The sequence below is a fragment of the Talpa occidentalis genome, unplaced genomic scaffold (genome assembly GCF_014898055.3).
Source record: "Talpa occidentalis isolate TD23 unplaced genomic scaffold, MPIMG_talOcc4v2.1 talOcc4.2, whole genome shotgun sequence".
Taxonomy (NCBI): domain Eukaryota; kingdom Metazoa; phylum Chordata; class Mammalia; order Eulipotyphla; family Talpidae; genus Talpa; species Talpa occidentalis.
The window spans coordinates 81,997,916-82,010,538 of NW_023602073.1; the positions used below are offsets into that span (position 1 = coordinate 81,997,916).

A 12,623-nucleotide genomic window follows, 5' to 3' on the forward strand; every position below is an offset into this window, starting at 1 on the left:
TGAGCAAAAATAATTCTGAGTTTACCCTCATCTTTTGGTTTGAACTCTTGTTTGTACCTTTCTTTATACCATATAACTTGCTTGTACAGTGGCACTGATTCAGAAATATTCATCTTTCCAACATTTATAAAAAGTACTTGGACTTTTAAATCAGTACTAAAATGACATTAACATGAGTCAGTATCCAGGTGTCAAAGCAAAAATTACACTGGGCAAAGGTACACGGGCAGCCTTTAATCAAGGCTATTGAAAAGGAGAGAGAGGCCAGAACTCAGCCTACACTCAAACCAATGAATGGAACATTTTTAAGTGCTGGGCTTGGGGGAAGATGGTTGGCTGTCTGTTCCCTAACTGGCCTTACCCAAGAAATGTGAACTTTCTCATAACTTTGTGACAAGAGCGAAAGGCTGGTGAAGTTAGGTTCCTACCCTCCCACAAAGTCTAGGAGGCAGGGACACAACCTTCCTTGATGATTACATTTTCAAGACATGGCTTAGGTCCTTGACAAAAACATTCCTAGACTGTGAAACTGGAATACAGGCTTTACAAAGATTTACATCTTAAGGAGGCAGATCATCAATTCGCAATTAAATTTTTTCTAAAGTAAATTTTCTAAGAAAAGGTAGGAACCTAGTCAAGCAGTAGCCTTTGTAAAGGTGAGGGAAATGTTGAGGCATTTCTTGGTCACAGGTAAACTAACAGATTAGCACAAGAGAACCAACTAATTTGATAATAAACATTTATGAACTTAATCCACTAAAGTACAGTGACCTCAAAATATGTAATAAGAAACAACTAGCATATTCCCTAAATATAAACAATTCATTGCAAAAATTATTCTTCTGGTAGCAATCACCTATGTAAAATACAGACCTAAAGCCCTTTTGAGGATTATCCAAGTACGCCTCCCTCCACATCAGAGCCACTAAATGCCCAGAAGAGGGGCCAGTTCAGTTTTAATAAATAATTTTCCACTAAAGAGTCACAAAGATGGAAATTGAATGCCAGCATCTGAATTCCTTTTCTAACTAGTTTGAAGTCTCTGTCAACTTACAGATGAACGTCAAGCATTCTTGAATATCGGCCTCAAATCTAGAATTGTATTTCTGAAATTCAGGTTTTTATAAAAACTGGGAGATATTTTTATGTAATTAGTATGTTTTATTTTATTTTGAAGTGAACTTCTGGTGATTTATAAAAATACTACATTATTCAACGGATATTTATTTAGAACCAGATGCAGTGTAGATACTGTGTAAAAAGGTATTAACAGTGATTCAACAGTGAATACAATAGGAACGTGAAGTCTTTAGGGACACGTAGGCCAACAGAAAGAATTAAAACAGCTTGATAGATTTGCAAGGAAAAGAAGAGCAGGTTATGGGAACACTTGGAAAAGTCACTAATATATATCCTATATATCAAATTATTATCATATATGCTATATATATATAACATGGAACATATATATAACACATATATACATATAAATGACAGTTTGAGCTAAACAACAGAATAGGAATTGAACTGCTGACCTTCAATTCCAAGCTTTGTGACCTTTTTGTTAAAAATACACTGCCCCCTCTTCCTGGGGTTTAGTGGCTTTGGGGTGTATGTATATATAAAAATTAAAAATATGAGGAAGGATAATTGAGGAACACAGACACTAATTTAATATCTAAAATGCCTCAAGGTCACAGACTCTTCTCTGGAGTTGTACCAAATGATGGCCCTGAACTTTCCAGCAGCCAATTCAAATACAGAACCCACAATTAGGGATAATGTGATCTGCATAACTAAGACAAATGCCACATTTCCTCTGTAGAAGCAGAAGACTAAAAAGTGCCTCTAGTGAAACCTCATGTTTCATTATATGGTGGATTATTTGTAAACAGTTGCCTTATAAATTCTCCTGAACTTCACAAAGACTTCTTAATGAAGGAGAAAATGATTGTTATTTTATGTCTCTATTTGACTAGAACACAGGTTCTAAATATTTGGTCAAACATCAGTCTAGATGCCATTGTGATGGTGTTTTTATACATTAGACTAAGTAGATTACCCTCTATAATGTAAGTAGGCCTCTTAAAATCCATTTAAGACTTTAAGAGAGGAAGACAGAGGGCCCCTTAAGAAGAGGAAATTCTACCTCCAGACTAGAGCTGCAACACTGACTCTTCCATGGTCTCTAGCTCCTACCTTCTCTGCCAATTTCACACAATTCAACTTGCCATCCCCCACAATCATGCAAATATACTCCTTAAAATAAATCTCTCAAACATATATAGGTGCATGTGTGTGTGTGTGTGTATTCACAAACAACATGCACACATATACTCATCCTTCTACTTTTGTTTTCTAGGAGAATCCTGACTAATACAAATACTTAACAGCCAAGCACAATCACTAAAACCAATTTTTCAGAGTCAAAATGCTATGCTCAAAGTACAAAGCTCTCTCGTGATCTGACTGGACACAGATAAAAACACTCCTTTTAAAAAATCATCCAGTGCCTCCCCTGGTGGCGCGGCGGTTGAGCTCTGGGTTGTGAGGCTGCCTGCAGCCTCTGCAGTGCCAGTTCGATCCCCGGCCACTGGTGAGGGTCCCACAAAAAATAAAATAAAAATCATCCAGGGACCTCCGCGGTGGTGCAGTGGGTTGAGCGCAGCACTGTGAAACTGTCCGCAGCCTCTGCAGGGCAGGCTCAATCTCTACAGGCCAGGGAGATTGCCACATGGCAACGCAGACCTCTCCTGTCGTGCCCGTTGCTCCCCTCAGCAGTGTATTTTGGTTGTCTGCCTGTTCTGCTCCCCACTCTGTCTCTAGTGAATCCTCTCACTCTCCCGCACCTCTGGTCTATACCCCAGTTGTTGTATAAAAATAAATAAATTTAAAAAAAATAAACAATAAAAATCATCCATTTATATGATTTCTCAAAACCAAGCTGTGATTAGTAATTTTAAGTTCATTCTGAGAAGTTTATGAATACTTTATGTATAGTCATTTATCTCTCAAAGTAAGTCTATAAAGAAAGTTCTATCATTATTTCTATTTTATAAATAAACTGACATCCATAAAATCTCCATTGTCTCACAAGGTAGTAAATTAGAGCCAGCATTGTTCCTCAGAGTTAAGCCAGATAGCCTAAACTCCCAATTATTCTGCTAAACACTACATAAATCTTAGCAGAAAGTTCAAGGTTAAATACACTGGCAAGTCACCAGAATGAATTAAGGGCAAATCAGCAGAATCAGAGATGAGGCTTAAAAAAAAAAAAAAAACAAGGGCTGTTTCCCATTCACAGAAAGTGGTGCCATGGTAGACCCGCTATGAATATCTGACAACAAAAATTTGGGCTTGGTTAAAACGCCAAAAACATGTGAGTAAGATTCCAGAGTTATACCTCATAGATCATCCAATGATAACTTCGCTGAGAGAATTTTATCATCTATTTACTAAAGCAGGTGATGTTCATTAAAGTGTCCTTTTTTGAAGTTCAATATCCACATATCTGAATTTTAAGCGATTTTATTTTACAGTGAACTTTATAGGATCAGTTGGCTGGAAAATATAATCCAAGGTAAAAAGTCAAGATATTTACAGAAATTGTAATTAGAGCTTGGAAATTGTGCATTTAAAGTCATACCTGCTGATAATGATTACATCAGATGTCAAGATCTCTCTTATTGTCCTATTCTTTCTTGATCATGAAGTCTTACTATGGGGCAGTGCTATGGAAGACTGTTTATACCTTTCTGTTCAATGAGTTGGCGGGGACGAAAGAGTAACCTGCCTAGTTCCTCAAGAAGTAGTGCCAAGTGATTAATGTGAAGAAGAGTTCAACACATCTAGGTTTTCTCCCACTGTGAGTTCCCTGACTCCTGGAGGGACAATTACTATAAACTTTGACTCTGACGGTAAAATTAAGACTTAGGTTATGTGTGAGAATCATTAACCAGGAAGTCAGAAAGATAAATAAAAAAGCCTCAGATTTTGTGTTCGTCCCCCTCACAGCATTCCTGTCAAAGTGAACCAGATAAGACCAGACTTGTGACATTTTTTTCCCTGTAGCAAACTGCCACATATTTTGGACAAAATGTCTAGCAAACAATAGCTCTTATTTGGAAGGAGCTGTGTGTAGCTTTTTAAAAAAAAAAAAGTTTTACCAATGACTTTCCGTAGTTATAATCCAGAGCAGGACTAGTCATTATTGCACAATAGTGACTGACATATGGATAACATCATAGGTTATTCCTAACTTCACTACTCTTCACAAGAAGAACAGGTAATAGCTATTCAAGAATAAGAGCTGAGAAAATCCTAGAACAGAAGGGTAAGGCTGAAGCAGCTCCCCGCATCAGAGGCCAAGATAGAATGCATTAGAAGGGGGAGAGAAGTGATTCCCTGTTGAGGGTGTTGCCCCTCCCCCAGGCCAGCACAGTATTACACAGAGACATCTCCCCTTATCCTCCAGCTCCTCCAATGAGAAAAGAGAACTCAGGAGGAACGATAACCCCCAACAAGCACTGGTAGCTGCTTTTTGGGCACACCTACCCTGATCTTGCACCATAGGATTGTGGCGTTGGCATTTGTGGGCTAATATTTGGAAATCTGATGGTGAAAGGGAGAGAGGGTCTTGCAACAACCCTTATGGATCTTGGTGAATCAAGTTCATACATTCACTTTCCAAGCAGTCATCCCAACTAGTGGCTTTGTTTCTCTGCAGAGCCAAGTTAGGAGTGTACACTGACAATGGATCTTGCTGGAATGCAAATCTTCCCGATTTGGATCCTCAAAGGATGAGTTTTGCCAATTCTAGAGCCCAGTTTGCCCAATTCCAGACAAGGTGCTAAGTCACAGCCCCACTTGCTGAAAGAGTACCTTCCAGTCACATTAGGGGCAGGTGACAACTCCTGGAAGCTCAGTGGGCCTGGCAGCACTCCAGTCAAGAGATAACAGCTAACTACCCACAGAGCAATGCCAATACCAGGCCAGGGGCTCTTTCTGTTAGGCGGAAGTTACCCCAGGTTCCTCTGAATCTCAGGCTTATTCAGAAATTTAAGAATGGACTGTAGCAACCCTCATCTTCCTGTTCAGGTTAGGGGCTGGGGACATAGACCCATCATCTGTGGAGAGTTCCTTCTGTTCCCTTCTGATCTAAGGGGCTGACAAGAACACCTGAAAACTGTGCAGCCCAGCTGTACATGACCTGAGAGAAGGTCACAAAGTAGTTTGCAGAGCAAAGCCTCTGACCCCGTTTGCCAGGGGATATGGGGTATGGGTATGCTTTAGTTAAGAGAACAGTGAGTTTTACTGGTTTTAGAGATGATTCTCCTGCTGAACTTAGGCAGGAAATTAATTCCTAACCTCACTTGTCATGAATATGACCATCAGCCTGCCTACCGAACCTAACCAAAGTGTATGGAAGCTGCATAGCACATCAATATCCCTTCACACAATCACTTGTGAACACTGAGAACAAGCTGTGACTTTCCAATTTGCATAATAAAGCCAGTGGCCTCATCTGACCAAGGAATTCAGTGTATCATCCATCAGTTCTGAGTTGTATAGGCCCTGGGGAAGGAAGATAATTCGTAGCCCCACTTACTACTGAATATAGCACCCTATCCCAATCACCCAGTAAGCCTGATCAGAAAATTCAGGCAACCAGAGGCCACCCTACAACCTCAATTGGAAAGGGAAGCTAGCCAGGAGGCCTATCCAACTGCTATCAGTGGCACAAATCCATCCCCATCCTTAGAACTCAAACAGTTGCCTCGCCTAGAAATAGACCTTAATAACAGGCCCCACATGCCCAAGAACATTTTCAGCACATACATCCAAAAAGCCAAACTAAACTGACTGGTGAAGAACTATCTATGCCAAAGAAATCCTATAAAGTCAGAAGGAGGCATCTCATTACTCAAATGTGCAAATGCCAACATGAAGAATTAAGGCTCAAAAAAAAAAAAAAAAAGAATTAAGGCTCATGAAAAATCAGGTAAATATGACACTTCCAAATGAAACTAATAAAGTTCCAATAATTGATCCCAAAGAAGCAGAGATTCATAGATTGTCAAAGAATTCAGAATAATCTTAAGGAAATTTGGTAAACTATAAGAAAATACGAACAAGTAAATAAAATTAAGAAAACAATGCTTGGGCCTCCCTGGTGGCGCAGGGGGTTGAGCGCAGCACTGTGAAGCTGTCTGCAGCCTCTGCAGTGTGGGTTCAATCTTCAGCAGGCCAGAGAGATACCCACGTGGTGCAGCAGACCTCTCCTGTCTCAGCCACTGCTCCCCTCAGCAATGTATCTCAGTTAATCTGCCTGTTCTACTCCCTACTCTGTCTCTGGTGAATCCACTCACCCTCCCCACCTCTGGCCTACACCCCAGTTCTTGTATGCACAAAATCTTAAAAAAAAAAAAAAAAAAAAAAAAACAATGCAGACTAAAATAAGTTCATCAGGAAATGCAAACCTCAAAAAAAAAAAAAAATCCAGAAATCCTAGAAGTGAAAAATACAATAACTGCAATGAAAACCTCAATGCAGAATACCGTAAGGAGACTCTACCATGCAGAAGAAAGAATCAGCAAGCTAAGGAATAAGGTATTTGAAATTGCCCAGTTATAAAAGCAAAAAGAAAATATAAAAAGTGAATAAAGTCTAAGCTATTAAGGGACGCAATGGGGGAAAAAACAGTATTCACAATATGGGGATTTTAGAAGAAGAAAAAGAGAAAGCAACTGAAAATATATTTAAAACTATACTGGCTAAAACTTGCCAAACTTTTGACGAGATAAAGACATATGTTGAATCCAAATAAGGCCATACTGAGACACGTTACAATTAAATTGTCAAAAATTACAGATAACAATTTTATTTATTAACAGAAACTCTTTTGGAGAGAATGGGATAACATTTTCAAAATATTAAATGAAATAATATTCAACCAAGAATTCTATATCTCATGAAACTCTTTCAGAAAAAAAGGAGTGATAAAGACTTTCCTGAACAAACAAAAGCTGAGGGAATTCATACCACTAGACCTTCCTCATACAGAGATTCTAAAAGGACTTCAGTAAGTAAAAGCACCAATTAACACCATAAAAACATAAAAATGTAGAATTAATCTCACTGGTATGGTAAATATATGGTCACAGTTCTATAAAATGGTAACAGTGCATAACTCACAAGTCTACAATAAAATAACGTTTAAAAACACAGTAAAAACCATAAGTACAATAATCCATACACTTAACTTACACAGTGATATATGTCATTTCTCAGTAAAATGGGAAAAAATAACTGAGGATATAAATGTCAATTTTCTAGGTATATTTTCAGGTACAGGGTTGTACATTACAGAAATTAATAATGCAAGGTTGTAATTTATGTAACAAAAGTAATTTATCTGGTCTTAGCTTTAGCTACAAACTGACCATCTGATGACTCCAGTAAGAGCTGCCAAGTAAAGGGAAGAAAGTGATAAAAATTAAAGCAGAAACAAATGAAATAGAAATTTAAAATAGAACCTAATGAATGAAACCAAGATGTGGTTTTCGAACTCACAAAAAGACAAAACTCAAAATCAGAAATGAAATAAAGTTACAATAGATAGCACAGAATTATAGAGAATCATAAGAGAATATTTTAAACACCTATATGACAACATATTGAAAAACCTACAAGAAACAGATCAAATCTGAAAAACACACACTATTTCCAGGAAGAAGTAAATAATAAGAACAGAACAATCATGAGTAAGTAAACAAACATAAATCAAAAGCCTCCACCAAAACAAAAACCCACTCACTAGAGATGGCTTCTTCACTGGAGAATTCTACCAAACTTCCAAGGAATTAATTCCTATCCTCCTCAAATTCTTCTAAATATTTGAAGAGTAGGGAAGACTTCCAAACACATTTTATGAAAACACTATCAAAATAGTGAAACCAGACAAGGGCATCTCCCAAACCAGTATCTCTGATGATAGAGGCAAATATCCTCAACAATATACTAGCAAACAGAATTCAACACTACATGATTAAGTGGGATTCATTCCAGTGCTGACTGAATATATACTAATCAAAAAATGTGGGCTACTATACCAACAACAGCAAATTATAAAAATCATTATGATCAACACAATAGAGGCAGAAAAAATGAGAAAACACATCATCTGTTTACGATAAAAAAAAAAAAACCCTAACAAAATGAGTATAGAAGGAACATACCTCATGGACTATGAGGTATCATTATGACATAATAAAATCACGCATGACAAACCCATAACCAACCTCACACCTAATGTGAAGAAAACCTGAAAGTTTTTCATCTAAGATCAGGAGTAAGAGAAGGTTGTCCACTTTCACCACTATTATTTCAGATAATGGATCTCCTAGTAGAGCACTAATATAAGAAATGGATGAGTTACCCAGATTAAACAACATGATAACACATGAAGAAAACCCCAAATACTCTAGTAAAAACTATTAGAATAAATGTAAAGTGAGAGGCTACGAAAATAATATTCAAAAATCTATTACATTTGTCTGTTCAAAATAATGAACTAGCAAAAAGAAATCAGGAAAACTCACTTACAATTGCATCAAAAAGAATGAAATACACTAAAATAAATTTAATCAGAGCCCTGTACAAGAAGACTATAAGATATTGAAAGAAATCAAAGAAGACACAAAGAAATGTAAAGATATTCCATGCTCATGGATCTTGTATTAGGGAAATACAAATCAAAACAATAAGCTATGACCTCACAACTATGAGAATGGCTATTAACCAAAGACAAGAAAGAACAGGTAGGAGAGGATGTGGAGAGATGGGAACATGTACATACTTTAGGTGAGAATATAAGTTGGTACAGCCAAGATGGAAATCTTTATGGAGACTCCTCAAAAAATTTAAAATAGAAATTCTATGTGACCTTGTTATCCCTCTTCTGGAATAACATTACCTATGGGTGTTCCCATTACCTTAAAATTCAGAAACACTAATTGGAAAAGCTCTACATACCATTTTCACTGCAGCATTATTTATAATAGCCAAAGTTGGACAATATCCAAATGTCCAGCAAAAGATACTGGATAAATTATATATATAGACAATGTAATACTATTCAAGTTACAAAAATATTAAGCCCTACCATTTCAGTATCATAGATGAACCTAGATGGTATTATGCTGAGGGTTGGGTAAACTTGACAATTCTACAGTGAAGGACAGAAGTGGACTTTTAGTGGTAAACTTCATTTAGTGTACCCAGATGCTGATTTCTAATGATACACACCTCAAATTCATGTTGTAATGCAATGTTACTTCAATAAGAGTGGCTAAAGGGCCTCCCCTGATGGTGCAGCGGTTGAGCGCTGGGTTGCGAGGCTGCCCGCAGCCTCTGCAGTGCCAGTTCAATCCCCAGCCACTGGTGTGGGTCCCACAAAAAATAAATACTTAAATAAGAGTGGCTAAGTACATGCCCAGTGATTCTCATGACAGACAGGGAAGGTTGGGTGTGGGGAGGATCCGGGACTCTACATGGCAGCTCCCTGCCGATCTCCTCAGGAGAAGAGGGAAATGAAGCACCATAAGCAACTGATAAAACCCTTCTCTAGCTGCCTACCTTCCCAGTGACCAGAGATCAGAAAAGCTAATGAATGACTTCATGGCAGGAACTCCTCCCAGAGTCCACTCACTTCATCATCTCAGCTCAGATTCAGTTGCCATGATTTCATAAAGAGAAACATTCTCAGATTACTCTGAACAAATAGCCTCCATGATGAAGCCATTCTACTAGATCTTTTCTTTGCCTTTTTTTTTTTTTTCAGGATATTGGGATTTAGCCAGTTTTAGGCTAAATCTCTTGTTCCTTGGATTCAGACTCCAGACAGATTAAGCCATGTCAAATGGCAGATTCAGTGATGACCAGATAAACATTTTATTGTGACAATTTCACTTGGTCATTCATCAAACAGGTAAAAAATGGACCCACTTTTCCTCAGACAGGTGCAAGTATAAAGCAACCACTTATTCTGCTTTGAACTGAACACTTCAATGCATGATCACAGTCTCCAGTTTTACAGCTCTGTATCCTCATCTTCTGGGGAGCTTGTTTGCTAGGCTGTGTTAAAGAGAAGAAACACAGGGTTGCCTATGGAACTCAACTGGGGCTGGTTTACTTCAATGGAGCGATGCTAGGGACAGAGCTCTGGCCTCAGTCCAGGTCAAGTGCTTTTCTCTTGCCACAGAAACAGAACACTAACAAAGAGGCCAAAACAGCCTCTTCTCCATGCCAAGTTTGGCAGTAATTAGAGAGAGCTTCATGGAAATCCATGAAGGACCAGGTATTTGTCATCAGCAGTTTTGTTTTTTTTTTTTTTTGCTTGTGCAGTGATCATTTATCTGATGACAAAAACTTTGACTCTATAAAATATTTAAATTATAACTCACATTATGATCTTTCGTTTTTTTATCTTTTTTATGAAGGTATCAGAAAGCATCATATCTTAGGTACTGATTTATAAATTTTTAAAAGGTAATTCTGTTAATTCTGTTCGTGGAGTTGCCAAAAAATTAATAACCACCCTGCATACAGATTCATCAGGGACCCAAGCAGAGACCCACCACCTGAGTTTGCACCCAAAATATTTTTGGCGCATCTTAGAACCACGGCTGCACATCTTTGTGTTGACATCGACATTAAGACAATCATGTGTTTCTATAGCAGGATGCTAGCCCTTGTCCACAATTCAAATGCTTCACTTCACCACAGCTGTGCAAAGGCCTTTCTGACCCTGTTTTAATTAGTATAATTAACTTCCAAAGTTAAAACTCTAGCATGGTATTTATTCAGATTTTATCATTTAATATTCAAAGAGAAAAATCTCTGGAAATGATGTCATCATTAGGAAATCATCTTGCTTTTTTTTTTAACTATGCATCCAACAACAGCTAGTAGGCATTCACAGCCATCTGCCCAGTTATACATCCTATTTTTGCAAAATTATATATGTTTATACTCTGGTCAAGCAAGTGCTACCCAGAGACACTTGCTATGTTGAGTATGCAGGAGTACTCCATTCTGCCTCTTTTTCATGGCCTCCTATACAAAAATAAAGGTCATTTAGAAATGACCCCCTATCTCCTAAGTTTTAGATTGCATTTACAGAAGCCTAGGTATTTCCAAGTTTTAATATCAGAAGTTTTCCTACATTAAAATTTTTTATAAAATATCAAATGGAAAAGAAGTTCAAAAATATAAACCTGAGACTCATTGTCAGTTTACCACTCTACATGGCGATCAGTGTTTTTCCTTTCAAAAACACATGGATGATTTTTGTCGGGGGCTGGAAGAAGGGACAAAAATGAGAGACAGGGGAGAGGTTAAGGGAGGGAACTTATGTGAATGAGAAAGAATTGACAGCTAAACTGAGAGAACTATAAAAGGCATATGGAGAAAGCAATTTGGGGACAAGAAAACAAATGTGTGTTTCTCTGTAGCCAAAAAGCATATAGGACTCACAGGATTACAAAACATCTAGTCTTTGAAGAAAATACTATTAAAAAAAAAAGGCAAATAAACTTTGTAAAGGGAGTGAATTGCAAGGGATGGCAGACATTAAAGAGAAAGTAAAGTAAACAGGTAATGGAGATGCAGAGGAGACATCAAGATACTAAAAGATGATCAGCTACAGGGTGCTTTGTAAAGACTGGTTTCCAGGGGTTTCCAACAGCACGCCAATTGTTGCCATGAACAATGAGCAAAGTTTCTTAATTTCTTTTCCAATACAGATTTTTTTTCTGTAGATACACACCCATGTGTCTAGAGGAAGTGGTTCTCTAGTAGGTAGTGTTCAGTCACTGGAAGAAGAAATTTATGGCACCATAGAAATATTTTGAGAATCTAGAGAAAAGCTTTTTTTAAAATATGCTTGATGTTCACTTTTATATTTTGCCAAAGTAGCAATCAAGATTTTTTTTTTTAACCTTCAGGAGTTCATTCACTCTCAACTGCTAACTCGTTATAAAAACAAGCACACTTAACTATTCCCCAGTGACCCAAAGGGATAATGGCATTAGATTTTCTTTTTCTTTTTTTTTTTTTATTTTGCTGAATAGTATTCCATTGTGTATATGTACCACATCTGTTTGATCAAGTCATCCATTTTGGGGCATTTGGGTTGTTTCCAAGTTCACCTATTATAAATAGTGCTGCAATAAACATAGGGGTGCAGGTATCCTTTTGAATTAATGTTTTTGTGTCCTTCGGGTAGATCAAAATCTTGTTTTAAAAAGAAGTTAGCATGTGTGCCCATCACTGCACACCATAGCATTAGAGGAGCCGAATGGAGCCCATTGCTGTTTTGGTAACCTAACTTGTTTATATAATCTGATAGAACTGGTCATATGAAAATGGTTTCTGTCTCCAGGGAAAGTAAGAAGATACTGAAAGGATCATGATTAACCTGGCCCCATTATAAATATTCACTAGCCACAATAATTTTCTCCTTTTTCTGAGAATATTTTTTTTTTCCTTTTCTGACCAGAGTAAGAAAAATAATTAAGAACTAAATATTGGGCCTCCCTGGTGGCCTAGGGGTTAAGTCTCAG

The 12,623-nt window shown here is 37.6% G+C and overlaps 1 long non-coding RNA gene across 1 annotated transcript in view; it reads right to left on the reverse strand.

Annotated features, from left to right (window-relative positions):
- Nucleotides 1-9,799, reverse strand: part of LOC119252604 (uncharacterized) — a 34,224-nt gene extending 24,425 nt beyond the window's left edge. Inside the window, exon 1 of the long non-coding RNA XR_008553250.1 lies at nt 9,637-9,799. This is a non-coding gene — a long non-coding RNA (uncharacterized LOC119252604). The remainder of the gene's footprint in view (nt 1-9,636) is intronic.
- Between the last annotated feature and the right edge of the window lie 2,824 nt (nt 9,800-12,623).